Raw genomic sequence first — 25,650 nt, 5'->3', positions numbered from 1 at the left:
AGAAAAAACAACCAAGGCCTATTGTTTGCTGTGTTGTTGTAGCCATGTTGGTCCCAGGATATTAGAGGCAAAGTGGGGAGGCAATATCTTTTATTGGACCAACTTCCATTGGTGAAAGAGACAAGCTTTCGAGCAATGCTCCTTGCTGTATCAGACATTCAGAGTCCCAACCCTGTTCCACAACTTCTTTAGGAGATGCCTTCCTCTTATTCCACTTCTAGTTCTGGTTTACAGGGAACAAGACTCCTTATTGAACAAGTTCATCCACTTGAACTTGAACAACTTGAACTTTACCTCTTATTCTACCAACCAAGAACCAGGGCTGCTGTGGGAAGGCAAAAAGAGGGAAAAAATCCTTCCCAGCCTCAAAAAGATGACTAGTGCAATTCCCACAGCACACCTCAAAACCCAGTCCTACAGTAATCTCTGGGGTACGAGCAGCTGTTCTTGGAATGTAATGGTGCCTCAGTCGATGGGAAAAGATTTGTATGCCCATCCCCTTGGGTGCAAGGGAGCAATGGGCTTTTGCTACACCCCTCAGATCAGTGAATCAGCTAGGCTAATACTCTTCCCAGACCCACAAGAAACTAGGTCCCAAGAGGTGGAGGGAAGGAGGTGGGCAGGTGGTAGACCTTTAAAGAAGCCACAGAACCCTCTTTCCCTACTAGACCGGACAAAGACCCTTCCATCTCTGAGGCTACAGGGTGGGGGTGCGTTTGCAAAAGTGACTAGTGAGTTTGGGTTCTCAGCTCACCTGAAAGGGGTTTGGATTTTCAGAAAGTGCTGACCATCCACACTTTCTGAAAATCAGGCTACTTTAAGCTGACTTAAGTTGGCCACCCAAAAACAGAGGCATCAAAAATCACTAGTCACTTTTCAAAACATAGGCTATGGGTTTTTGTTTGCTTGGTTTTATTTTATTTTTATTTTTTTGAGGAAGGGTTCATTTAGTTCTAAATCTTCTGTGTACCAAATAATAGTTCTGTATAGTATTTGCTATATCCTTAACTAGAGATCCTTCTTTGAAAGGAGTCATCTAAAACCCTTCATGGTTACAAACTGATTAAGCATTATTTCTTCAATTATTATAACAGCATTCAGACATTCATGCTTGCCAGGGTTGCTATCAGCATGTGAAGCATTCAGCATAAGCAGAGAAGTTTCTTTCAGTGGTAGTAAATCCTTTAATAATGTGGAAGTGTTATATAACCTTCTAATGCACAGAACATAAAATTCTTGTTCAAGGAAGAGATGAAGCCATACATTTAGATAATATCTGGCTAAGCTTTTTCTCTAAATAGGAAAGAAATTATGATAGAGTGTGCAAGATTTAATAAACTGATGCCGTTTTACCTTTTTATGTATAATAGCATTAATCCGCCTGAAAATTCCCAGACATCTATGTCTGCAATATCATAGACTGGATAATGTGCAAACTTGTTGGTGCTAAATTACACACCCAGGTCACCCAAACCATAGTGTTATGAAAGTGCAAAAACAGACTGGAAAAGTTGCATTGAGAAGGAGCAGAAAAAAATCTCTATTTCTGTTCTGTTATGCTACATAATTGCTTGCCTTTTTGTTTTTCATTGCATTTTTCTTCAAAATAACTTTTAAATTATGATGTAAAAACAATTAAAATGGAAGTTTCAGATTTTGAAATTAAAATTAATTACATTTTTCTACAATTTCCATTATTATGAAAATGACATTTTTCAGGAAAAGACTGAAGTATTTTTGAAGCTTTTCATTTTTCAGTATTTTTGACAGAAACTTTATGTAGAAAAGAACACACTTCCTCATTGCTCCAGGGTTTTGGTTCTCATTTTTTACATTGCCACTGTGTAAATTTTGATTGGTCACTTTCAGTCTTTTCACACAAAAAATATTTTGAAAAAGAAAGGTTACATTTCAGCAGAAGCATCTGCCCAGCTCTGCTAAGAAGTAAAAATTCTGGGATGCAGATGGCTATTGAGGGATCTAAGGGCAATATAGCTGGTCAACTGTGCTACGATCCTCCTTCTGAACAAAGAATAGAAGGGCTTCATATGTGTAATGTTTAACTTGCTTTCCTTTCTGAAGGGGCTAAAAGAGAAAAACAAAATGGCATAGACTGTGAAGGACTCCCACAGAGACGCTGGAGTTTTAGACAACTCAGAGGCTAGTGATGAATGTGGAAGGGAGGATGGAATAATATCATACATAGGAATAGAATTAAGAGCAATGGACAAACATCCATGGGAACTTTCAACCTAGTTTCCTGATTGCAGTTCTATCTGGCCCTACATGAGGGTTATGAAAAGGAGAGTGGGGAAGGAAGTTCTGGTTCTTCATATCTCTCTAATTCTCTTGTGTCTCAACTTTTTCAAAATCTCAGTACAGTAATTGTCTACTACTGGTTGACAGTGTTACTGAAATGTAACAAATCAGTTCTGTAGTATTTTTTTAAAGGACAAGCTCATTCCTATTTCTGGTTCCAGAAAACCTGTGCAAACCTGTACAAATGAGCATGACTCCATCAAACACGAATTCTCTGGAGTTGTTAACAATGAGACTGCTCATGCAAACCAGACCCTGGAAAAACACTTTCAAACCTATTCTGAGCCATTTTGGATTGGCTCACATAGCTCTCATGCAACTGTAACCTAATACTAGTCAATTTGTCTAAGAAAAATGATGATGCAAATTAAAACTGAAAGATGACTTATATCAAGCAGTTGCAGTCTGCAGTGTGAAAATTTGTTATTAGTGTGCAAATCTGTTTATAAAATTTTTGCTGTGAATACTAATATCAGTGCCCAAGGCTGTATGTCCAGAATTCCTAACTCAGTCATTTGCATTAATTTTCTAAGGACTGTAATATTGCATTAATCTAGGTTTCAAATTACTCAGAAACTATGATGTGGAACCCTGTATATTTCTTGTTTGTGGGAAGCTATATATACACATTATTTATATTAATGGCACCTTAGAGACTAAAAAATTTATTTGAGCATAAGCTTTCGTGTAGCTCACGAAAGCTTATGCTCAAATAAATTTGTTAATTTCTAAGGTGCCACAAGTACTCCTTTTCTTTTTGTGAATGCCGACTAACACGGCTGCTACTCTGAAACCTATTTATATTTAGTTATCTTACTATTTTCAAGTATTTCTTGCCATCTTTGCTCTTGTTTTAGGTTAAAAACACAACACAAGCACAAAGAGAGGTGACACACTGTCTGGAGTCGCTCATGACCATGAGTGCCTACCTCACAGCAGATTGTAAAAAACAGGGCAGACACCCCAAACTGGTGGTATGTTCTATAATTAGATTTCACAAACTCAGTAACAAGTATGAGTATCACCTGTTTCAGTTTTACCATGGAGTCACAGGTAGTCCCCTTAGGCTCTCCAGTCTATCTTGCTACCCAGGCAAGCTGTACTTAGTGATAAATACTCACTTACACCCTCCCCCCAACCCCCCCCACAAAATATTCAGGTTGCTTCCAGTCCCAAGAGACTAGTTATTTACTCCAGATCAATTGGTACCCTAGATCATACACCAAAGTCACCACCTGTAGCCAATCCTGTAATAAACTAAAGATTTACTAACTAGGAAAAAATGAGTTATTTTACCATAAAGCAAGCAAACATATACACACAAATGAGTTACTATGTATGGGTCCTAATGGTGACAGAGATGTAGCAATCTGTCCATTCACAATGTCTTTCAATGTGGATTCAGATTGACACTGGAGATGTCTGCTTTAGCTTATTGTCTCTGGACCTGTGAGTGTTCAAACGTCAAAGAGATGATCATTTTTACCTTGTGAGGAATTTTTAACTCTTCTTCCCTCAAAAATCAAGCTGATAGTAACAGTTTCCACACAGGTCCCTTCTTCATGGAATTGGTGAGGGAAGGAATGTACTTAATGTAGTCTTTGATCCTTGATCTTGCACAATGGCTCATTTCCATTTAATGAACAGGATTTAACATCATCTTGTTAGAGAACATCATTTGCAGTACACAAGGTTTTTCCCCTATTTGATGAGTTACATAGTTACAGACATTTACAATGCAAATGCTTGCTATCAGTTTATAACATGGGGTATAGCTGAGTGAGAACAATGCATGCAGCAGTCTACAAGCATTTTATAAAACACAAAACCCATTCTTATCAACTTTACATCTAATATTTATTTTGATAATACTGGCACACAGGTAACCAAGACTGGTTTCTAGCTATGCATTTGTAAGTGTTCAGTGAGGCCTGGGACCATGGCATGAGCTGGTATCTGATCTGCCAGTGTTACTACAGGCAAAACTTTAAAAGAGAGAGAAAAATAAGTATGGTTTGAAAAACAAATAAAAAGTGGTAATTAGGGTGAGGCTAGTAGTCCCTCTGAAATCACATGAATAAGGACTAGAAGAATCAGACATCTATATTGAAAGATGTCCATGTAGGGATCTGTCTTCTTACATCTCTATAAAGGCTTGTTTACACTGGAACAATCAAGAAAGTCAATGCACTTTAACTTCACACTTTTAGTTAATTCATCTTAGCTTTCCTGTGTGTCCATACATAGACAAGCTGATGTGCCTAAGAATCGTGTATCTTTTTGGCAACATGGAACAGATCCAACTCCCATGTAAATCAATATGCCTCTTTCCATTGATTTCAGTGGAAGTTACATCAGTAATACTAGAAGACCAATAGAAATACGGAGAAAGGCTACTTTAACACATTACTGTATTCTGGGTGTTCTCCAGCTCTTCTGAGTCAGAGGCACACAAAGCATTCTGAAATGATTCTGCCCTAGGGAATCCCTAGGGTCAAGCTTCCCCTGCTGATAGCCCACCAGATTGCTGTCGGGCAATCCAGCCTCTGGTCCCTGATTGTTTTAAACTTCCCTGGATCTCACCAGGCTGCAGCACTGTTCCTTCTCTTGGCCTCTCTGTCACATTTCCTTTGCATCACCTCTTAGTTCTGTTACTCTTCACAGAAATGGGGCCCTGCAGCCCTCCTGCCTTAGATTTCTGTACCAGTGCTGCCCCCCCCCATAGGCCAGTCTCTTAAACACACCCACTCCCAGAATTCTACCATAGGTATAAGCCTTCTGGGTTACACTTTTTATATAGCTGTCAGGGTTCCTTCCACACTCTGAACTCTAGGGTACAGATGTGGAGACCTGCATGAAAGACCCCCAAGCTTATTTCTACCAGCTTAGGGTAAAACTTCCCCGAGGCACAAAATTTTTGCCCTTGGAGAGTACACTGCCACCAGCAAGTGATTTAACAAAGAATCAGGGAAAGGACCACTTGGAGTTCCTGCTCCCCAACAAGCCCCCATACCCCCTTTCCTGGGGAGGCTTGAGAATAAACAAGATGAGCACAGACCAACCTTGGGTTTTTTTAGGACACTAAAAAAACCCCAATCAGATTATAAAATAAAGAGAACTTTATTAGAAAGAAAAAAGGTAAACGAAGCACCTCTGTCAAATTAGAATGGAAGATAATCTTATAGGGCAATCAGATTAAAAAACACAGAGGATTTCTCTCTGGGACAAACTTTAAAGTTACAAAAAGAAAACCAGGAATACACCTTCCTCTTAGCACAGAGAAAATCACAAGCCAAAACAAAAATAAGCTAATGCATTTCCTTGCTAGTACTTACTCATTCTAATGGAGTTGGATTGCTTGCTTCCTTGACTTATGTCCGGCAAGCACATAGAACAGACGGACCAAAACCTTCCCTCCCCTCTTCCCCCCTCCCCCAGATTTGAAAGTATCTTGTCCCCTTATTGGTCCTTTTGGTCAGGTGCCAGCCAGGTTACCTGAACTTCTCAACCCTTTACAGGTAAAAGAATTTTGTGCCTCTGGCCAGGAGGGATTTTATAGTACTGTATACAGAAAGGTTGTTACCTTTCCCTTTATATTTATGACAATAGCATATAATAATTTGCATGGATGTCTAATATCATTGCTGTATACTTAATCAAATCCATACAAAAATAATAAACCCTACATGTATTTTCCTTCATTCCAGCTGACTACTCTCTTGGGAGTTCTTGGGGGACTATCTAGGCCCTGCTCCCCCACAGTTATTTTGCAAGTATAGTTTTTGGCTTTTCAATTTATACTATTTACACTATTTAATAACAAAAGAGTCTTATTCAATAGTAAATTAATACCCTATGTAAGTTTTATTAACAACTGACGCCAAATAGGTGCTAAATTTGCCAGACCTCAGCATGTCAGATTTCAACAATTATTAATTTTCATGGTTAGATCATAAATCAACAACTTCTCCCTATACCCCACAAATGGTGATCTGTAATGGAAGTATAAACTGGTCTCAGTGTTGCTAGTGAGTACAGTTAAAGATGTATACTTGAAAACTCTATTGTCAGCTTCTTTAGAGCATCTAAAGAGAGAATGAGAGAAGAGAAGATAATTTTCATAAGTATAGTACGCTGATGCCTCCCTGGTAACTGGAAGCTACAATTACAATGGTTATGCTGCATATTACTCTTCAAATGTATTGTAGGTCTGACATTTGGGATAGCCAGTGATAGATAAAATGAAACTACAGTAGTGGCACATATCTAACTAGCAACAACTTGCAAAAAGTAGGTCATCTTGAGTTTCTGGAATATAATTTAAAACTGTAAAGCCCATAACTCTGCATCCTCTGTTTCTGTTTCATATCTACTATGGAAAAGAGATTCCTGTGCTCTTTCTATTGTATTTTCCTGAAGGAAAAAAAAAAGGATTGAATGAATGTTCAGCATGAGTAAGGTCCAATACTATAATCCAGTTCACATATATAAATACCTAATTTCTAGCCACAACGCTGTTTCTTGCTCATGTAGGAAGTTACAGGTGGTAATTCATGCTTTTCTTTCACAGTTTCCTGTATTGTAACTGGAGCTGTAAATATCACAGTTACTGTTCATAGAGACTCAAAGAATGACCCCTCTTCTTGTTACCATGCAATCCACTAATTCAGTAACTCTCAGACTTCTTCAGCCAAGGAACTTTTACAGTCCTCCACACCCCACAACCTGTGGCTGCCTGTCTAATGCTTTAAGAATTTTCATCAACATGGTCTTTAATTAACATTATTGCTTCTCCTCACCACACAGACTTTTGTTGTTGTTGTTTAGTATCCCATTCTCCCTCTAGTCTTCCTGGAACTGCTGTGGGTGGCTGGCCCTCTTGTTTTCTTTGCCCTTCTTTCACCCTTCTATTTTGCTGGTGTGGCTATGGGAGCTCAGTCTGTAACTTGACAGGTCTTCCCCTTTCCCCGTCATCACCACTTCTGTCAATGTTACTTATTATTGCTTTTCTTCTTCCTACCTGCCATTGCTCCTTCTCTTTTATCCTGGTTAGAGCTGTTATTGAAAATGGTGTTTATTAAGGCAGTCACTGTTCCTGCAGAAACTCTACTGGTGCTGCTACAGGAATGATGAGGAACCTAGCAAGTGGCCCCAGAAGGACCTGCTAGATTCAAACACGTTGTCTATGAAGGCTCTCCTAACTACTCCAGAGCACCCACTTCATCTGGGAATGATTAGTAGAGCCACATTACCTCTGCTCTGTCCCTAAGTTCATTATTGCTGGACAAAAAATTAAACATGGCTACTGGTTTGTTGTCATGGGGAACAAACCAGAGTTAAAGTTAGGAAGAACGCTAGATTAAAGTAAGAATTCTCTGACACCGGCCTCCCACTTATCCTTGGTAGATGAGAGGAAAAACCTCTGTGTGCTTACAGGAGAAGAGGTCAAAGCCCAGAGATATCCTTTCCTCCACCCAGATTTGGGTCAACAGCCACAGGACTGAACTGAGCTTAGGTGTCGGAGAATAGAGTTGCTCCTTTGGAACTCCAAGAAAGTCACTGCAGCTACTGTATTCTATTCTGGTTCGTACACTACCTTCATCACTGATCCATCTGAACACCTTCCAGTAATGCATTAAGTGCTTTCAGGATCTCTAACAGGTAAATCATGAGGAATAGCTGAAACATAATCCTATACAGAGTGCAAGCCCTGAAATGTACTGTATTAGCACATACTATAGGTAATATCATCTAGAGAGACAAGGAAACAATATGATTGAGGGCTGGATTGTGACATCTTCGCACATACTGATTAGTACCTTATTCCACAAGAAGTCCTACCGAATTAAATGGAATTACCAGGAGTGCAGGGTGCTATTCAAAATCTGAGAAAGGGTATCACAATCTATCCCCGAGAGAGCAAGACAACTATTACTAGTAAACTTTTTCTTGATGTATCTAACTTAAGTTTTTATTTTCCCAATTGAGGGTGGAGAAAGGGGGTAAGACAGCATGTCATGATTAAAGCTGGCGCACAAGTTATGCCTTCCAGCTCATTTTGATGATACAATGAAGAATATATGGTGGCAAGGTGTCTAGTTTGGTAAAGCTTCCTCCAGAACAGTGGTAACAAGAAGTGGTGATTTGGAAGGTAAAGTAAAGGAATTTGCTTTCATTTTCTTCCAATAACGGTACCCTAGAGAGAGAAGATAAAACTTAAAAAATCCAAGGACATACTAATTACACAAATTATCAAAAGACAATTCAACTATGTTTTGCTGAAACTGGGTTGACATATTTGCTTTTAGAGTTAGTTGTGTGATAAGTGGCTTTTTTCTTTTCCTTTGGGTGTTTGTAGGCTCATTTCTCTAATTTAAACAACTATTTTACTATAGTTTATTTAACTTGCTATTGATGTACAAATGGACAGCAGATGCACCAAGGTGTTTTATACACCTACTTGAAAGTTGGTAGCACACTTCAGGTCCATACTCTCATTCACGAGCCCTTAAAAATGACTCACTTCTGTTCAATAAATCATTGCAGATTGGCATTATGCAAAACCTGGAATATCTGATTTGTTTTTCTTTTTGGCACCGTTGTAGTTATTCCTGCATTCCCTCTGTGTTCTGGTTGTACACTGTATATCTACTGAAAAAGCATTTAACAATCCTAATGTATATGTTAAAAGAAAAGGAGTACTTGTGGCACCTTACAGACTAACAAATTTATTAGAGCATAAGCTTTCGTGAGCTACAGCTCACTTCATCAGATGCATTTGGTGGAAAAAACAGAGGAGAGATTTATATACACACACAGAGAACATGAAACAATGGGTTTATCATACACACTGTAAGGAGAGTGATCACTTAAGATGAGCATCACCAGCAGCAGGGGGGGAAAGGAGGAAAACCTTTCATGGTGACAAGCAAGGTAGGCTAATTCCAGCAGTTAACAAGAACATCAGAGGAACGGTGGGGGGGAGAAATACCATGGGGAAATAGTTTTACTTTGTGTAATGACTCATCCATTCCCAGTCTCTATTCAAGCCTAAGTTAATTGTATCCAGTTTGCAAATTAATTCCAATTCAGCAGTCTCTCGTTGGAGTCTGTTTTTGAAGCTTTTTTGTTGAAGGATAGCCACTCTTAGGTCTGTAATCGAGCGACCAGAGAGATTGAAGTGTTCTCCAACTGGTTTTTGAATGTTATAATTCTTGACGTCCGATTTGTGTCCATTCATTCTTTTACGTAGAGACTGTCCAGTTTGACCAATGTACATGGCAGAGGGGCATTGCTGGCACATGATGGCATATATCACATTGGTAGATGCGCAGGTGAACGAGCCTCTGATAGTGTGGCTGATGTGATTAGGCCCTATGATGGTATCCCCTGAATAGATATGTGGACAGAGTTGGCAACGGGCTTTGTTGCAAGGATAGGTTCCTGGGTTAGTGGTTCTGTTGTGTGGTGTGTGGTTGCTGGTGAGTATTTGCTCCAGATTGGGGGGCTGTCTGTAAGCAAGGACTGGCCTGTCTCCCAAGATCTGTGAGAGTGATGGGTCATCCTTCAGGATAGGTTGTAGATCCTTGATGATGCGTTGGACAGGTTTTAGTTGGGGGCTGAAGGTGATGGCTAGTGGCGTTCTGTTATTTTCTTTGTTGGGCCTGTCCTGTAGTAGGTGACTTCTGGGTACTCTTCTGGCTCTGTCAATCTGTTTCTTCACTTCAGCAGGTGGGTATTGTAGTTGTAGGAATGCATGATAGAGATCTTGTAGGTGTTTGTCTCTGTCTGACAGGACAGGCCCAAAGAACGCCACTAGCTAGTTTCAATATTTTCACATTGCAATGTGAGTGCCTTAACAAATGCATTTTCTCATTTTATTTTAATTTTTAAAGTTATCTAAGGCCTTGATTGATTTACAAATTTAAACTTTCATTCTAGTATTTCTGTCCAGGAGTCCATTATATCCAAGATGACTATCCAATCTCTGATGTTGTAATGCTGGAATTTTGCCTTCCATATTAGACATCCAGAGTTTGGTAGCTTTACTTATCACCTTCCATCATGTCAATTTCTCCAGGCTCTACCCTGTGATGGGCAACTGTTTTTATCACCATGTTGGCTGCAACATATTTAAAGATGGCCAACCTATATTCAGGACTCTCTCTTAGAAATTTGATTGCAGATGAAAGGTTTCTTCCTGAATAATCTATTAGTTAAACAATATCAACCTGTCATCTTAAATCTTTAGAGGTCCACCAGTTATATTGTAGATATCTGTTGGTCTGCTGGCTCCTGGAGGAAGTTCGCACCAGGAAAGATCTTGCCAGGGCTTCAGACTAGGCAATATCATGTGCCCAACACTGGGGAAACACATGATTGTGTTGGAAGGACTTAAGAAGAAGTTTCACCAGTTTAGAGGCTTCTTCTAATTCTATTGTTTCATCATAAAGCTGGGTGGGGTGGGGGGGAGCCATTCTAAAACTCTGACCTAGTTCAGATGTGAATTTTTATTCAAAAGTACAAACTAAGAAATAATGTCCATTCTCGCAACTATGAAGTGGCACACAAGAAGAGAACTGAAGAGATAAAGAGGGAGAATAATGAGTTGAAGCCAAAAACCCAGTATCCAACCACTTTTTTAATGTTCCATTTTGTGGACTGTCCATTAGTAAATCCCCCTCTGTTCACAATGTTTTCAAAACGTACTGGGGTTTGAAGAGGCCCCAGCTGCACTGGTAGTGCAATGTAAACCTGTTTAAGGCCTTTAATGCTGCTGCTTACACCAGAAATATCACATTCTGGAAATCTCTAATCCAACAGCAACCATTTTGTATAAACCAGGATTAAAAAAAAAAAGTTGCACCCTGAAAGTAGTGTTTTAGTGGGTGTTGGTCCTGCTTTGATCAGGGGATTGGACAAGATGACCTCCTGAGGTCTCTTCCAAACCTAATATTCTATAATTCTATGAAGGGGTTCATAACAAAATTCCTTAGAAACCCATGGGTTTCTTCTGACCTACCCATTGCTATTTGCCACTGATAGTGTTTTAGAGGCCCTATCTGAGTACTATACACAATTTCTCGCTTTCATGGTATACATTAAATACATTAAGTTTCCAGTTACTGCTCAACAGACAGAGCAATCAAAGAGATTTTCCTCTGAGAGAGTTTTACAGTATTACTGAATCATTAACTGCACTCATTTGTCTCTTCCCACAGGAAAGAAATCGATAACCATATGTTTGAAAAAAATGTGAAGAATGATGAGAAGGATTTGATTTAAACGGACTTAAGGAAGGAAATCCAGAGAGTTAGGGCTATCACTTGACCATAACTCTTCCTATTGTGCTCAGTGTCTCAGAACAATGAGTAATCTTACATATCATATGGTTGGAAACGCCAATAAATTGACACAATGGTGTAATTATAGATGCAGGGGCATCCGTTATCAGAAGCCAGCTGTGTATATTATATATCTTGGTATACTTATTGGTTCCTATGTGTAGTATTTCTGCAGAATTTATATTATATTTTGTTCCAGGTACATAAATAAAACTTGCCAAATTTATTCCTGTGGGTGTAACTGATCCAAGTCCAAGGACTTTCTAAAGGAATAGGAAGGATTGAAACTTGGCTGGTTGGGGTTTTATTTGTGACAGCGTAGTGAGATAACAGACCTGGTTTAAAAGATTATTTAGCTGAGAGAAGAACTGTATTAACTCTCTGCTGGCAGCCAGTCCATATAGATTCATAGATACTAAGGTCAGAAGGGACCATTCTGATCATCTAGTCCGACCTCCTGCACAGCGCAGGCCACAGAATTTCACCCACCCACTCCTATGAAAAACCTCACCCATGTCTGAGCTATTGAAGTCCTTAAATCATGGTTTAAAGACTTCAAGGAGCAGAGAAGCCTCCCTCAAGTCAACCATGCCCCATGCTACAGAGGAAGGCAAAAAACCTCCAGGGCCTCTCCAATCTGCCCTGGAGGAAAATTCCTTCCCGGCCCCAAATATGGCACTCAGCTAAACCCTGAGCATATGGGCAAGATTCACCAGCCAGATACTACAGAAAATTCTTTCCTGGGTAACTCAGATCCCATCCATCTAATGTCCCATCTCAGGGGATTTGGCCTATTTACCCTGAATATTTAAAGATCAATTTCTTAGCAAAATCCCATTATCCCATCATACCATCTCCTCCATAAACTTATCAAGTAGAATCTTAAAAACAGATAAATCTTTTGCCCCCACTGCTTCCCTTGGAAGGCTATTCCAAAACTTCACTCCTCTGATGGTTAAAAACCTTCGTCTGATTTCAAGTCTAAACTTCCTGGTGGCCAGTTTATACCCATTTGTTCTTGTGTCCACATTGGTGCTGAGCTTAAATAATTCCTCTCCCTCTCCTGTATTTATCCCTCTGATATATTTATAGAGAGCAATCATATCTCCCCTCAACTTCTTTTAGTTAGGCTAAACAAGCCAAGCTCCTTAAGTCTCCTTTCATAAGACAAGTTTTCCATTCCTCGGATCATCCTAGTAGCCCTTCTCTGTACCTGCTCCAGTTTGAATTCATCCTTTTTAAACATGGGAGACCAGAACTGCACACAGTATTCTAGGTGAGGTCTCACCAGTGCCTTGTATAATGGAACTAAAACCTCCTTATCCCTACTGGAAATGCCTCTCCTGATGCATCCCAAAACTGCATTAGCTTTTTTCACAGCCATATCACATTGGCAGCTCATAGTCATCCTATGATCAACCAATACTCCAAGGTCCTTCTCCTCTTCCATTACTTCTAATTGATGCATCCCCAACTTATAGCTAAAATTCTTGTTATTAATCCCTAAATGCATAACCTTACACTTCTCACTATTAAATTTCATCCTATTACTATTACTCCAGTTTACAAGGTAATCCAGATCCTCCTGTATAATATCCCGATCCTTCTCTGAATTGGCAATACCTCCCAGCTTTGTATCATCTGCAAACTTTATTAGCACACTCCCACTTTTTGTGCCAAGGTCAGTAATAAAAAGATTAAACATGATCGGTACCAAAACCGATCCCTGAGGAACTCCACTGGTAACCTCCCTCCAACCTGACAGTTCACCTTTCAATAGGACCCATTGCAGTCTCCCCTTTAACGAATTCCTTATCCACCTTTTGATGTTCATATTGATCCCCATCTTCTCCAATTTAACTAATAATTCCCCATGTGTCACGGTATCAAATGCCTTACTGAAATCTAGGTAAATTAGATCCACTGCATTTCCTTTATCTAAAAAATCTGTTACCTTTTCAAAAAAGGAGATTAGGTTGGTTTGGCACGATCTACCTTTTGTAAAACCATGTTGTATTTTGTCCCATTTACCATTGACTTCAATGTCCTTAACTAATTTCTCCTTCAAAATTTTTTTCAGGACCTTGCATACTACAGATGTCAAACTAACTGGCCTGTAGTTACCCGGATCACTTTTTTTTCCTTTCTTAAAAATAGGAACTATATTAGCAATTCTCCAATCATTCGGTACTATTCCTGAGTTTACAGATTCATTAAAAATTCTTGCTAATGGGCTTGCAATTTCAGGCACCAATTCCTTTAATATTCTTGGATGAAGATTATCTGGGCCCCCCGATTTAGTCCCATTAAGATGTTTCAGTTTCGCTTCTACCTCAGATATGGTAATATCTACCTCCATATCCTCCTTCCCATTTGTCATGCTACCATTATCCCCAAGATCCTCTTTAGCCTTATTAAAGACTGAGCAGAGTATTTGTTTAGATATTGGGCCATGCCTAGATTATCTTTAACCTCCACTCCATCCTCAGTGTTAAGCGGCCCCACTTATTCTTTCTTAGTTTTCTTCTTATTTATATGGCTATACAACCTTTTACTATTGGTTTTAATTCCCTTTGCAAGGTCCAACTCTACTCGACTTTTAGCCTGTCTCACTTTATCCCTACATATTCTGACCTCAATTAGGTAGCTTTCTTTGCTAATCCCTCCCATCTTCCACTCCCTATATGCTTTCTGCTTCTTCTTAATCACCTCTCTATAAGAAGCTTGCTCATCCAGCTTGGTCTACAACTCCTGCCTATGAATTTTTTCCCCTTTCTTGGGATACAGGCTTCCGATAGCTTCTGCAGCTTTGATTTAAAGAAATCCCAGGCCTCCTCTACCTTTAGATCCATAAGTTCTTCAGTCCAATCCACTTCCCTAACTAATTTCCTTATTTTTTGAAAGTCAGCCCTTTTGAAATCAAAAACCCTAGTTGCAGATTTATTTTTGTTAATCCTTCCATTTAGTTTGAACTGAATTAGCTCATGATCACTTGAGCCAAGATTGTCCCCTACAACCATTTCTTCTATGAGGTCCTCGCTACTCACCAAAATTAAATCTAAAATGGCATCCCCTCTAGTCGGTTCAGCAACTACTTGATGAAGGAATCCATCAGCTATCGCATCTAGGAAAATCTGAGCCCTATTATTATTACTAGCACTGGTCCTCCAGTCTAGATCTGGGAAGTTAAAGTCTCCCATGATCATGCAGTTTCCATTAGTATTTACTTTATTAAAGACATTAAAAAGGGCTCTATCCATATCCAAATTAGATCCCTGAGGTCTATAGCACACCCCAAGCACTATCATAGGAGAGGCTTTACTAGTTTTCTTCCCCAATGTAATTTTTGCCCACACGGACTTTGTCTTATCCATTGCATCGCTTCTTATTTCTTTACATTCTACCTCATCATTGATATACAATGCTACTCCACCACCTTTACCTTTGTTTCTGTCTTTCCTAAACAGCACATACCCTTCAATACCTGTAGTCCAGTCATGATTACTATTCCACCATGTTTCTGTTATCCCTATAATATCTGGTTTCACATCCTGCACCAGTAGCTCTAGTTCCTCCATTTTGTTACCTAGGCTCCTCGCATTGGTGTACAAACATCTTAATTTTTGCTGTTTGGCCTCGCTCACATTTTGTACCCTATTAGGAACAGTCATTCTACAGCCAGTATAACCTATTAGACAGGTATCCACATCGCCCTCGCTCCTTATATACATTCTCCTTCCCACGGCTGTATCCTTTCTTACTTCATCTTCTTCCCTCTCAATGCTAAAATCTGGCGTGGAGATTTCCTGGACATCTCCCCTTAATTCCTAGTTTAAAGCTCTCTTTATCATTTGTGCCAGCCTCGATCCTAGAAGTCTATTTCCTTCCCTACTCAGATGAAGTCCATCCCGAGAGAACTGTCCTCTGTCCGTGAATGCCTCCCAGTGGCCATGCATCCCAAAGCCCTCCTTATAGCACCACTGCCTAAGCCATCAGTTGACAGTCATAATCTTGTCACACCTTTGTTGCCCTTCTCTAGGAACAGGAAGGATCCCGCTAAAGATCACCTGAGCCTCAACTTAAGCATCTTCCCCAACCTAGCATAGTCTCCCTTAATACTTTCCAGCGAGAATCTAGCCGTATCATTTGTTCCCACATGAAGGATAATTAGGGGATTCTTTCCCACTCCCTTTAGGAGCCTTTTCAACCTCAGGTCTACATCCCGTATCTTAGCACCCGGAAGACAGCACACCCTTCTATTCTCTGGATCAGCTCTAGTTACAGGCCTATCTATTCTTCTCAATAAAGAGTCCCCGATCACATAGACCTGCCTTTTCCTGGTGACGGTGCTATTCTCCAGTCTCTCCCCTGTTCCCTCTGGCTGCAAGTTTATGTAGGCATTTCAGGAGTGACAGAAAGACAGAGTAACCCCCTAGGCAGACACTCTATAGAGGGGAGAGAAGAGGAGGAGAGGAACACAGAACCCAATCAAGGACCTGACTCCCACATAAAAGTGGAAAGGAGAGAAAGAGACACCCCCCCACACACAACTACTCTTATCTTCTGAGGTTATGAGTAAGGGCAGAAGAGTACTTCTTGCTCAGAAATTTCATCTATCAGTCTGGGGAATGGCACAAATATTGAAGCTGTTGCGAGTAGAATATATGAGGGAGAGCTCAGGGTAAGGTGCAATAATGTTAAAGAATTGTAGAAAAAAGGAAAAATAAGCTAACAATATATTTTGCTAAATAGCGAGTGGGGGAAGAGAAGAAAGCCTCTTACAGTAATTGATGTGACTGAATCAAATGTTACTAATATAATAAAATAATAATAATCATAATAGAGTTTCTAACAGAGTATTGGATCTAAAGAGAAAATAAAATAGTGACACATACTGAACAGTGTAAAAGTGTAAAAGTTTAAAAAAACTAAAATAAAAATTATGAATGAAATCCTGGTAACAATGAAGTAAATGAGAGTTCTACCATTAATTTCAGTGGAACCAAGAGGTTGCCCATATGCATACTGAGGTCTAGAATTTCAAATATAGGGTTCCTGATTTGGGCACAAATAATTGCAGTAACAAGTTAAGGTTTAATATGTCTAAATATATGAGTAATAGGCACTTCAAATACAATGCTTTTTAAGTGACAAGAATTGTGCTTCTGCACAAAATTCTGGGCCCAGAATTGTTTATGGCATTGTTTGCCCTCACAAAAATTGCAGGATCCAAAAAGGACAGCCAGTAAAGACTGGTCTGAAAATTTAGCCCTGAAGCATTAATCATAAAGGCAATTTTATGGCAAAACTATTGTGTTAAGTTCTCTTAAATCTTGTCATTCATAGCGGGGGTCTGGATATATTGATGGAGTTTGTTATCAATGAAAAGGTCTATAGATTTGTTTCAAAGCTATGCTTGCTGAGCTATTCAGATCAGAGGGTAGTTTGGACACTTGTCTAGAGGTATCATTATATTATTACACATTGAGCTCATTTTGTTTATATGGTACTATGCAAATGTATCAGAAGATATAGTCTTCCTTGCCCAAGGAATTTATAATCTAATATAGACATAGGCAACATATTTCAAACATATAACACATCAGGTGACTACTCAAGCTTGAAGTGGAACAAATCTCTTGAACAATAATTGTTGACAGTCCAGATAGAAAAGTTTATCTTTTCAGGAGCAGTTTGAAGGAAACTTCGTTTAAAGCAGGTGGCAACTCACATCACTTGGGGCTAGATGCACAAAGAGACTTAGACAATTAATTGCCAATTTAGGCACCTAAATCCCAGATTTAGGCACCATTAGTATTTACAAAACCCTTTCTCAGTTGCCGGCTAACACTGTAGGGGCTTATGTTTTTGCAGTAAAAATTTCCTGGGTGCCTATATTTCTGCCCTTGGACATGTTCACTGCAACCTCACTCTAGACTTTCAGATACCTAAGTTCCAAACTGGATAAAGATAGGTGCTCCTCTGACTAACTTGCCTGCGGGGACCAATCTGGTAGGCATGCTCCGTGCACATCTAACTCCACCAAAAATAGCCCCATGGGTGGGGAGAGGAAGAGGACCTCCTTTTATAACTTTTAGCTCAGTTCAAGTCCTCCTACAGCTGATGAGGAGAAAGATTTGAAAAGGGATCTGTCAGGTGCATTTCCAAACCACTGGCTACAGAATAATGTAATGTGGGGCTCCCTCAGTTACTAAAGCTTTTCTACTTGGGATAAATAATTAATATTTTAACTATTTAATGTCAGGGTTTTGAGGGAGAGAGACTGACTGACTGACTTTATAGCCTGGAGGTTAGAGTACTCACTCAAGAAGTGGGCAACCCAGGAGCCAGTCCCCCTGTTTCAATGACTCCTTAATGGTTTATCCAGAGAGGGGCAGGAGGTAGGATGCACTCCTTTTCTTGGCATCTCTCATTGGCTAGCTTAGGCCACTGTGTTCCTAGTGTTCTGGTGCTGTGAATCTCACTCTTAGGCACTGGTCTCCCTCTATCATTGTATAGGAAGCTGAGTACCCAACTCGGGCTTTGTGACTCTTAGTTATTTTCTAAGTATCTAAAAGAAAGGTACTGGAACATCTAAGTCCCTTTGTGAGTCTAGTCCTTAGTGTCCAAAGAAATTAATAAAATAAGAGCTATACTCTGCCATCAAAATACATATGTACACTCCCATTGAAGTGCAAAAGTTGTGTGCACCTATCAGATGGCATTATATGGCTCTTCCATAAATCAGACAATACAATAGGTATGGAGTTACAACTTGTTCTGATAAATCATGATCAATCACTGAATGTGCAGATTTGACTTGTTACAATTCAAAAATCTGGAATGAATTGTGACGGTTGTAACCTTGAGAAGGGAGTGAGTCTCTTTATCTTTCTGCATTGGAAAGAGACAAATCAGACATTCATAAGGACAAGCTTTAGAAACAAATAAATGTATGTTGCATCAGTTTCAACTCTATGAAAACAGATTTTTTAAACAGCTCCCTTTTTTAATAACTATGTGCAAGTGTATGTCCTTCTAAGTCATCTAGAAGGACAAAGTAACCTTACAGCATCTGTTGAGTTGTATGACAGTGAATGCAGGGAGAAAAAAAATCACTAAAGTTATAGATGACACACACAAATGAGTTCCCCACTTCATTGTGTCCAAGTGCTTGTTACAAATATCCACAAAAAGCAGATTTCATTAATTCATCTCTTCAGCATATGAAATTAACATTCTAGTCCAAACTAAATGAATTATTAGCTCACAACTCTGGCCCAAGATAAATAGATACATCAACCACTCCCATTCTTGGTTAGAACTCCGTAAGAATGGCATTTAGAGTAGGTCATTTGTCCTGGGAAAATCTAGGAATGCAATTGACTTATGCTATACTTAAAAATGATTTATCCTCTTAGCTTCATTTAGTCAGAAAAGAGACTGTGATTTTAAGCAATGTTGTTTGTAGTCTTGTATGAAGTTTCTTGTAGTTTTCTTGAATTCATTCTCAGTTTTACCAGTGTAAATCCCCTGGATGCTTCAAAATCTAATTGGATTTGGTCTGTGTCATGAATTGAGTATGTGTGTGTGTGTGTGTGTGTGTGTGTATATATGTATCTGTCTATATCTATCTATTTATCTAAGAATGAGTTTTGTATCCTGACCCGTTAGCTTTCACCTACCTTTTAAGTTGACGTGCCAATTTATATAGCAGAATATAAATATTATGGGGGCATTGACTAGGTAAGGTTATTTCCTCTAATTAAGATCTGGAATGAGCAAACTGGTTTGTATAAATTAAAAACCAACTTGAATTTTTACCACCTCAAGCTTGAATTTTATCTTATTTATAAAAGTTTGGGCAATGGGAAGTTAAGGGGAAATGCATCAGAGAAGTTTATGGAAGCACAGGATAAGTATCTGAAAACAAATTTGGCAATGGCTGAGGAGGAGGATAATAACCTCCAAAAACATGAATTACAGCATTAGAAGAGGTTCATAGATGATGCAGATGGGGAAAACCAAGGGAAAGAGGGGACTGATGAAATTCAGGTAGCATTACGAAACGAGAAAATGGCACATAAAGAAAAAGAAATGAACCCCTTGAATACAAAGCGAATTAAATACAAAGAAGCAAAGTGAGCTGCTGAGCAGGCAGTGAAGGCCAAAAAGAATGCCTTGGATGACCTGGACACACTATCCAAACTATCCATAGCTAGCTAGCAAAAACGATCTGCAGCATTGCAAAAATAAGATGCAAAGGGAAGGAGGATGGTATTGCAAAATCCATCATTGTAAATGATGACCAAGGGAAGCTGCTAGTAACACCTGAACAAGTGAAGGAGAGGTAGAAACAATACTTTCAGAGTTTCTTAAATAAAGCAAGCCCTTTTAGGGAAAAATTGCAACATGTGATCCAAATGTGGTATCTAAAGCTCACATAATGGACAAACACTGAGAAATGCAGTGCAGATAATGAAGAATGGTAAGGCACAGGACCCAATGAAGTGACAACAGATGTCTTGAAAGTCTTGGTGAAAGATGGATAAAATGGATGAGCTGAGTGGTTAAAGCCATTTGGCAAGACTAGAGAATTCTTAAAGTCTAGTGTGAGCCTATTTTAGTCCCAATACTTAAGAAGGGAATCATCCCTGAATTTGGAAACTATAGAGAGGTAAAGCTATTGTTGCATGGGATGAAGATATAGGAATGCAACTTGAATGCTAGGATTAGGAGTATGGTGGAACCCCTCATTGAACAAGAACATTTTGGTTTTAGGAAAGGATGAGAAAGTTTTACAGATGCCATGTTTGTCACTCAATAAGTGAAAGAGAAGTGGCTAGAGTACCAACAGGACAGATTCTGGGTTTGTATAGACCTAGAAAATACATATGATCAAGGGGACAAAAGGACGCAGTGTTGAAGAAATATGGAGTGTCTAAGGATTTAATAACTATGGTGAATATCCTATATAGATCACCTAAAACAGTGATCTGAACGTGTTTTGAAATGACAAGCCCCTTTGATGTTAAAGTTGAACTACACCAGGGATTGGCCCTCAGTCTGCTGCTGTTTCTAATAGTGATTATATCAGCAGGATTTAGGGTGGGAAAAGGTGAAAAGTTGCCATATGCAAATGCCATAGCAATAAAGTTATGCTCAAAAGAAGACCTAGAGGAAATAATAAATATTAATATGACCAACTAAGCTGGCATGGGATGAAAATGAACATGACTAAGACTGAGGTCATGTGAATCAGTAGAGGTACCAAATGGAAACTGGGTATAGACATTATTGGAGCATGACTAAATCAGATGGACCAGTTCAAGTACCTAAGCAGCTGGGTCACAGAAGATGGAAAGTTTGAATGTGAGATACAGTCCAGACTGGGGAGTGCTGGAAGAGTGTGGAATAACACCTCAGTTGTTGTGTATTACAAGCATTAGCCACTGAGACTAAAAGTCCACCTATAAAGACCACTGGCACCCCCTGCTATGCTGTATGGTGCAGAGGCATGGGTGGTAAAACGATGGCAGATTCAACACCTACAGGTGTTCAAGATGCACTGTCTTCAAACAATAGAAAAAAGTTGCACAAAGGGGCAAATTTTGGAATGAAAACATTAGGATGGAATCAAAGTTTGTGGCGAGGATGACAAAATCCAAGAAGTGCAAATCCGTTGGTCCATTTGCTTACCATCTTCTTTGATGCAATCCATCTAGTAGTTCCTCGAGGTCCCTCTCCTGCCATGCTATCTTCTCCAGGTCCCCTTCATTCATCCTCTGCATGTGTCTGAATCTTTAGTGCTGCCTCAGGCAGATGAAGGTGGTGGATGCTTGCATAACAAACCAACCTCAGATGGTGGGATAAGGGTAAGAAGAAGACTGAGCTGGTTTATTTCCCCATTTCTTCCTGTTATTTTTCAAGCCTCTACACTGCTGGGTTCTAGCCAGGACGGGACCAAAGTTAAAAGTGGTTAAATACAGTAAGCAGATGTTCTAATACTTCCAGCATTTGGGGTGGGGTGGGGATATGAAGGGAGAAATTAAGAAGAATTTATGTGCTCCTGAATCTACATAATCATTCAGGTTATCTTCATCATCTCTACATTTGCTGTTTGGGGCAGGGACCATCTTTTTGTTCTGTGTTTGTACATCACGTACTCCAACAGGGTACTGGTCCATGACTGCGTCTTCTAGATGCTACCACAATACAAATAATACCAATCTGAACTAAATATTTTGTATTTGTGATCATGTTTAATAGACAAAGAAGAGGACACAGCATGATTTCTGCCCTGGTAGGATTGCCTGTCTCCTCTCACTTATCTTTCTATTCCAAGTTCAGGAGCACAACTCTCATTTTCCTTCTCTTCTTTCTTTTCCATTCTCAGGATGCAATGTTAAGAACACTGGCAAATTATGGGATGGCCTGAGGGTGGGCATTAATCTAAAGCAGCACAGCACTGAATATTTCTCAAGTTTTCAGTGTTTTCTTGTTGTGTGTGAAGGCCGCTTCTTTGTCTCCTAGGGAGGAATAATCTGCTCTTGAACACATGTACTGCCTGATAATATTAATTGCCTACCTACATCCTGGGCCTCGTGTACTCCACAGCACAATCGGGCCAGGTGCAGTAAGCAACCCTCTGCTCCTAAGCAAGAACCCCTCAGTTCTGCAAGGTAATTTATTCTGTCTCCATGAACTACCTTTTGTTCGCATCCCTTCCACACTTACAGACAACATGCCTTACAGTGGAAAATATTCATTAATGTAAAATTAATCATTAATTAATTTCAACAGTTATTTTTATTATGGTTTTTTTGCTATGTTCTCTTGGAGGCCCAACTCCACACCTCAGGCTGAGGATCACACAGTTTAGTTGGGGTAGCATGGCTCAGAACTATTCCCTCTCTGTGTGCCGGGTAGCTTCAGAAATTCATTGCCCCAGACTCTGGCTGGTACACTGTTCTCAGGCAACCTACCTGGCCACTTTACCCATGTTGTTCCCCATACTTAGCAGAAACAGGACTCCTGCTCTGCTTCCATGACCCGCTTCCTGGTTGTATTGAACAATGCAGAGAATATAGCAGACTTAGGTAGTACTCGGCATGACTCGGCAAGGGTGTCGGAATCTGGGCCTGTGAAAATGGTCATGAAGTGTCACTTCTCTTATGTTTGATGTCCCAATTCTGTGTGTAATTACCAATATTTTGTTTAATTGCTTCTTGCTCAGTTTTATTTATAACAGTCCTATTAGTTCCTTTGAGGAATAATAGATTCAATTTAACCCACAGATAAGACATGTTTTACAATAGGGTTGTATGGATACTACTTACTATCATATAATTTTTTCTATGCTTTTCCCGCATGAAAGACATTGTTACAATGTTATTCATGGCTGGGGAAAAATGAATATTGTATCCGTATAAAATCTTAAACTGTCTCAGGTCTTTCTACAAAAAGGGGAAAGACATACCAGAAGAAAAATAAATAAAAAATAAAGACATAAAATTATTAAAAACATGATAAAAATCATTTTCCTTTCCTTTTCTTTATTTTTAATTGATATTTGGGGCTCTATAGACCACCTAGATCCAAGCTGAATATTGTGTGTCTGGGTCTAAAGGACACAGCAAATAGCATAGCATGTTGATCTCATTGCAGTGGCAGTTTCTATGCAACAGGGAGGGATTTTTCCTTTCATATATCATTCACAACTAGACAGACTGATTTCATGTCATTTCAAAATATAGTCTTAGCATAAAGAAAAGAAGAAAGAAAAATCTATCTTTTGTTGTTTTGATTATTAGCCACACTGAGCCTAGATTTCATTTCCCCGTCCTACATCACAGGCTCCATTGATAGCAAAGGTTATGTAAATAGGAGAGAGAGAAATAAATACAGAATTTTCTGCTGTTTTCTGAAAGTTCTTTCTATTGTTTATGCACACACAGCACACACATATCACTTTGCTGGTATATCCAGAAATGCATTGATTACTGTGTTTCCTTGCCTGCCTTTTTGTCCCAATTAAGATGATACCACAGGCACAAGGGCATTTAGGTGCCCAGCTCCCATTGAAAGTCAATGGGAGTAGGGAGCTTAATGCTTATTTGTGTCTTTGAAAATCTCCACCTTCTATTTCTCCACTGATGCGGCACAAAGGAATCAGAGCATGACAACAAATCAAGACCAAGATTTCCAAAAATAGGAGTATAATCCAGACTCCTAAATCAATATTTTGACCTCAGCCCAATGGTGCCAGCTGAGCACCAATGGGGATGGGAGATGCAGAGGGGCCATGCCCCACCCTTTTTAATATGAGCATAGTTTGGCCGTTATCAGCTCTCCCACCATGAAGCACAGCCCCTGCCAGTGCATGCCCAATGCTTGCAGTTGCAGCGGGAGTGGGGGGGGAGTGTCCATGCTGACCTGTGCCCCAAAACTATGCTCATGTTTAAAAGTGGGGGCTTGGGCCTCTGCTCCCCCAGTTCTGGCACTGGTGGGCCCCCCACTTCCACAAAGCTTTCGGAGCCTTTGCCATTTTCAAAAATATAGAGCACCCAGTAGCTCCCACTGACCAGTACTTTTACAAATGGGGCACATGCCTCAGCATGGATTTAGGAGCCTGTGTTTGGGCTTCTATTTTTGAAACTCTTGCACCAATCATATTCAATGTTATTGATATTTTCTCAGCTTATAAGTATTAACCCAGTTGTGACTGGGTTTACCAACCTCACACTAAGGAGGAGGCAGTAAGGTGACCATCTTTTCAAAAGTCAAAAGCAGGACATATGCAAGAGTCCCACCCCCTCCATGGACCAGCCTTTGCTTCTTCCCCTCCTCTCAAGGCCCCGCCCCCAGCCAGGCCAGAATCCAGAGCCAAGCTGTAATGGGGCACCTGCCCCAGACTGGGTTCTAAGAGACTAGTAGAGCCCTGGGGAGACTGCACAGGAAGCAGCCAATCAGGGAAGGGCTGAAGGGAGCAGCCAAACAGGCCCATATAAAAAGGGAGCTGCAGGGCAGAGGAGGGCAGTTCTCTGCCTGGAGCCCAGGAAAGGAGGACTGAATCTGTGGAGGGCTGAGAGAACTTCCAGCACCCTGGACAGAGCAGTGCTGCTAACAGGGACCGGGAGAGTGAGAGACAGCTTCTGGCTGGCTGCTGGGGTTTGCAGGTTGAGGCCCTGAGGTACGGGGAAAGAGGATGCCGAGACCATGAGGAAGTGGCCAGACAATTAGCTGCAGTAGTCACTAAGGGAAGTGGCTGAACACTGGACTGCAGGTCCCCCAGAAGGGGAGTGCACAGTGTGCAACAGAGCTGGAGGGCTGTGTTGCTGAAGAGGACACTGTGGTCCTTGAAGAGATGTGGGTCCTAGAACAGGAGTGACAGTGGTGAGGCACTACCTGAAGAGGGCGCACTTCCATGCAGAGCTAATTCCCAAGACAACCAGCAGGAGACACCATAGTGGTGAGGGAGCCCCATTACATGGGCCCTGATGAGAGCCATCCAAGGAGCCCAAGCCACTCTGGGAAGCACAGATCCTCCATCTGCCCTCAGCATGGGGCCCAAGAGCAACCCCCGCTCATGTCCCTGTGCCCCAAATATGCTGATTTTCAGGACATGCTTCTTTGTAATTACATTATAAGCCCTGTGGGGCAAAGACTAGCTCTTCCTGCGTGTTTGGCATCACCTAGTGTAAGCGAGTCCTCATCCTGACTGAGGGCTTTAGGTGCTACCAGAATACAAATAATATTACTATTGTTACAAATAATAATTAAAATAAACTGTTGGGAGTGTTCAGTGGATGGGAGTAGGTGAAGGAAGAGACTTAGTTTTCGAGCCACATCATTGTTGGGGTTTTTTTTAGTTTTGGATGTTCATCCAATTTTGGGAATAATATTGATTTTTATTTACATATTATGTTCGTGCACCTAGAAATCAGAATGTGTGCATTTTTAATAAATAAGAATAAAGACTTCATGT

At 40.2% G+C, this 25,650-nt stretch overlaps 2 long non-coding RNA genes across 2 annotated transcripts in view; both read left to right on the top strand.

Annotated features, from left to right (window-relative positions):
• LOC119861878 overlaps nt 1–11,852 on the top strand; it is a 228,985-nt gene extending 217,133 nt beyond the window's left edge. Inside the window, exon 3 of the long non-coding RNA XR_005295054.2 lies at nt 11,541–11,852. This is a non-coding gene — a long non-coding RNA (uncharacterized LOC119861878). The remainder of the gene's footprint in view (nt 1–11,540) is intronic.
• Nucleotides 11,853–16,059: 4,207 nt separating this feature from the next.
• On the top strand, nt 16,060–24,393 carry LOC122455930. The gene is made up of 3 exons (XR_006274458.1): nt 16,060–16,418; nt 20,184–20,185; nt 24,382–24,393. It is a non-coding gene; the product is annotated as an uncharacterized LOC122455930 (long non-coding RNA).
• Nucleotides 24,394–25,650: the final 1,257 nt, after the last annotated feature.

The sequence above is a fragment of the Dermochelys coriacea genome, chromosome 9, assembly GCF_009764565.3.
Source record: "Dermochelys coriacea isolate rDerCor1 chromosome 9, rDerCor1.pri.v4, whole genome shotgun sequence".
Classification (NCBI taxonomy): Eukaryota; Metazoa; Chordata; order Testudines; family Dermochelyidae; genus Dermochelys; species Dermochelys coriacea.
Note: the sequence above shows the minus strand (reverse complement) of the source record. Positions and strands in the feature narration are given on the sequence as shown.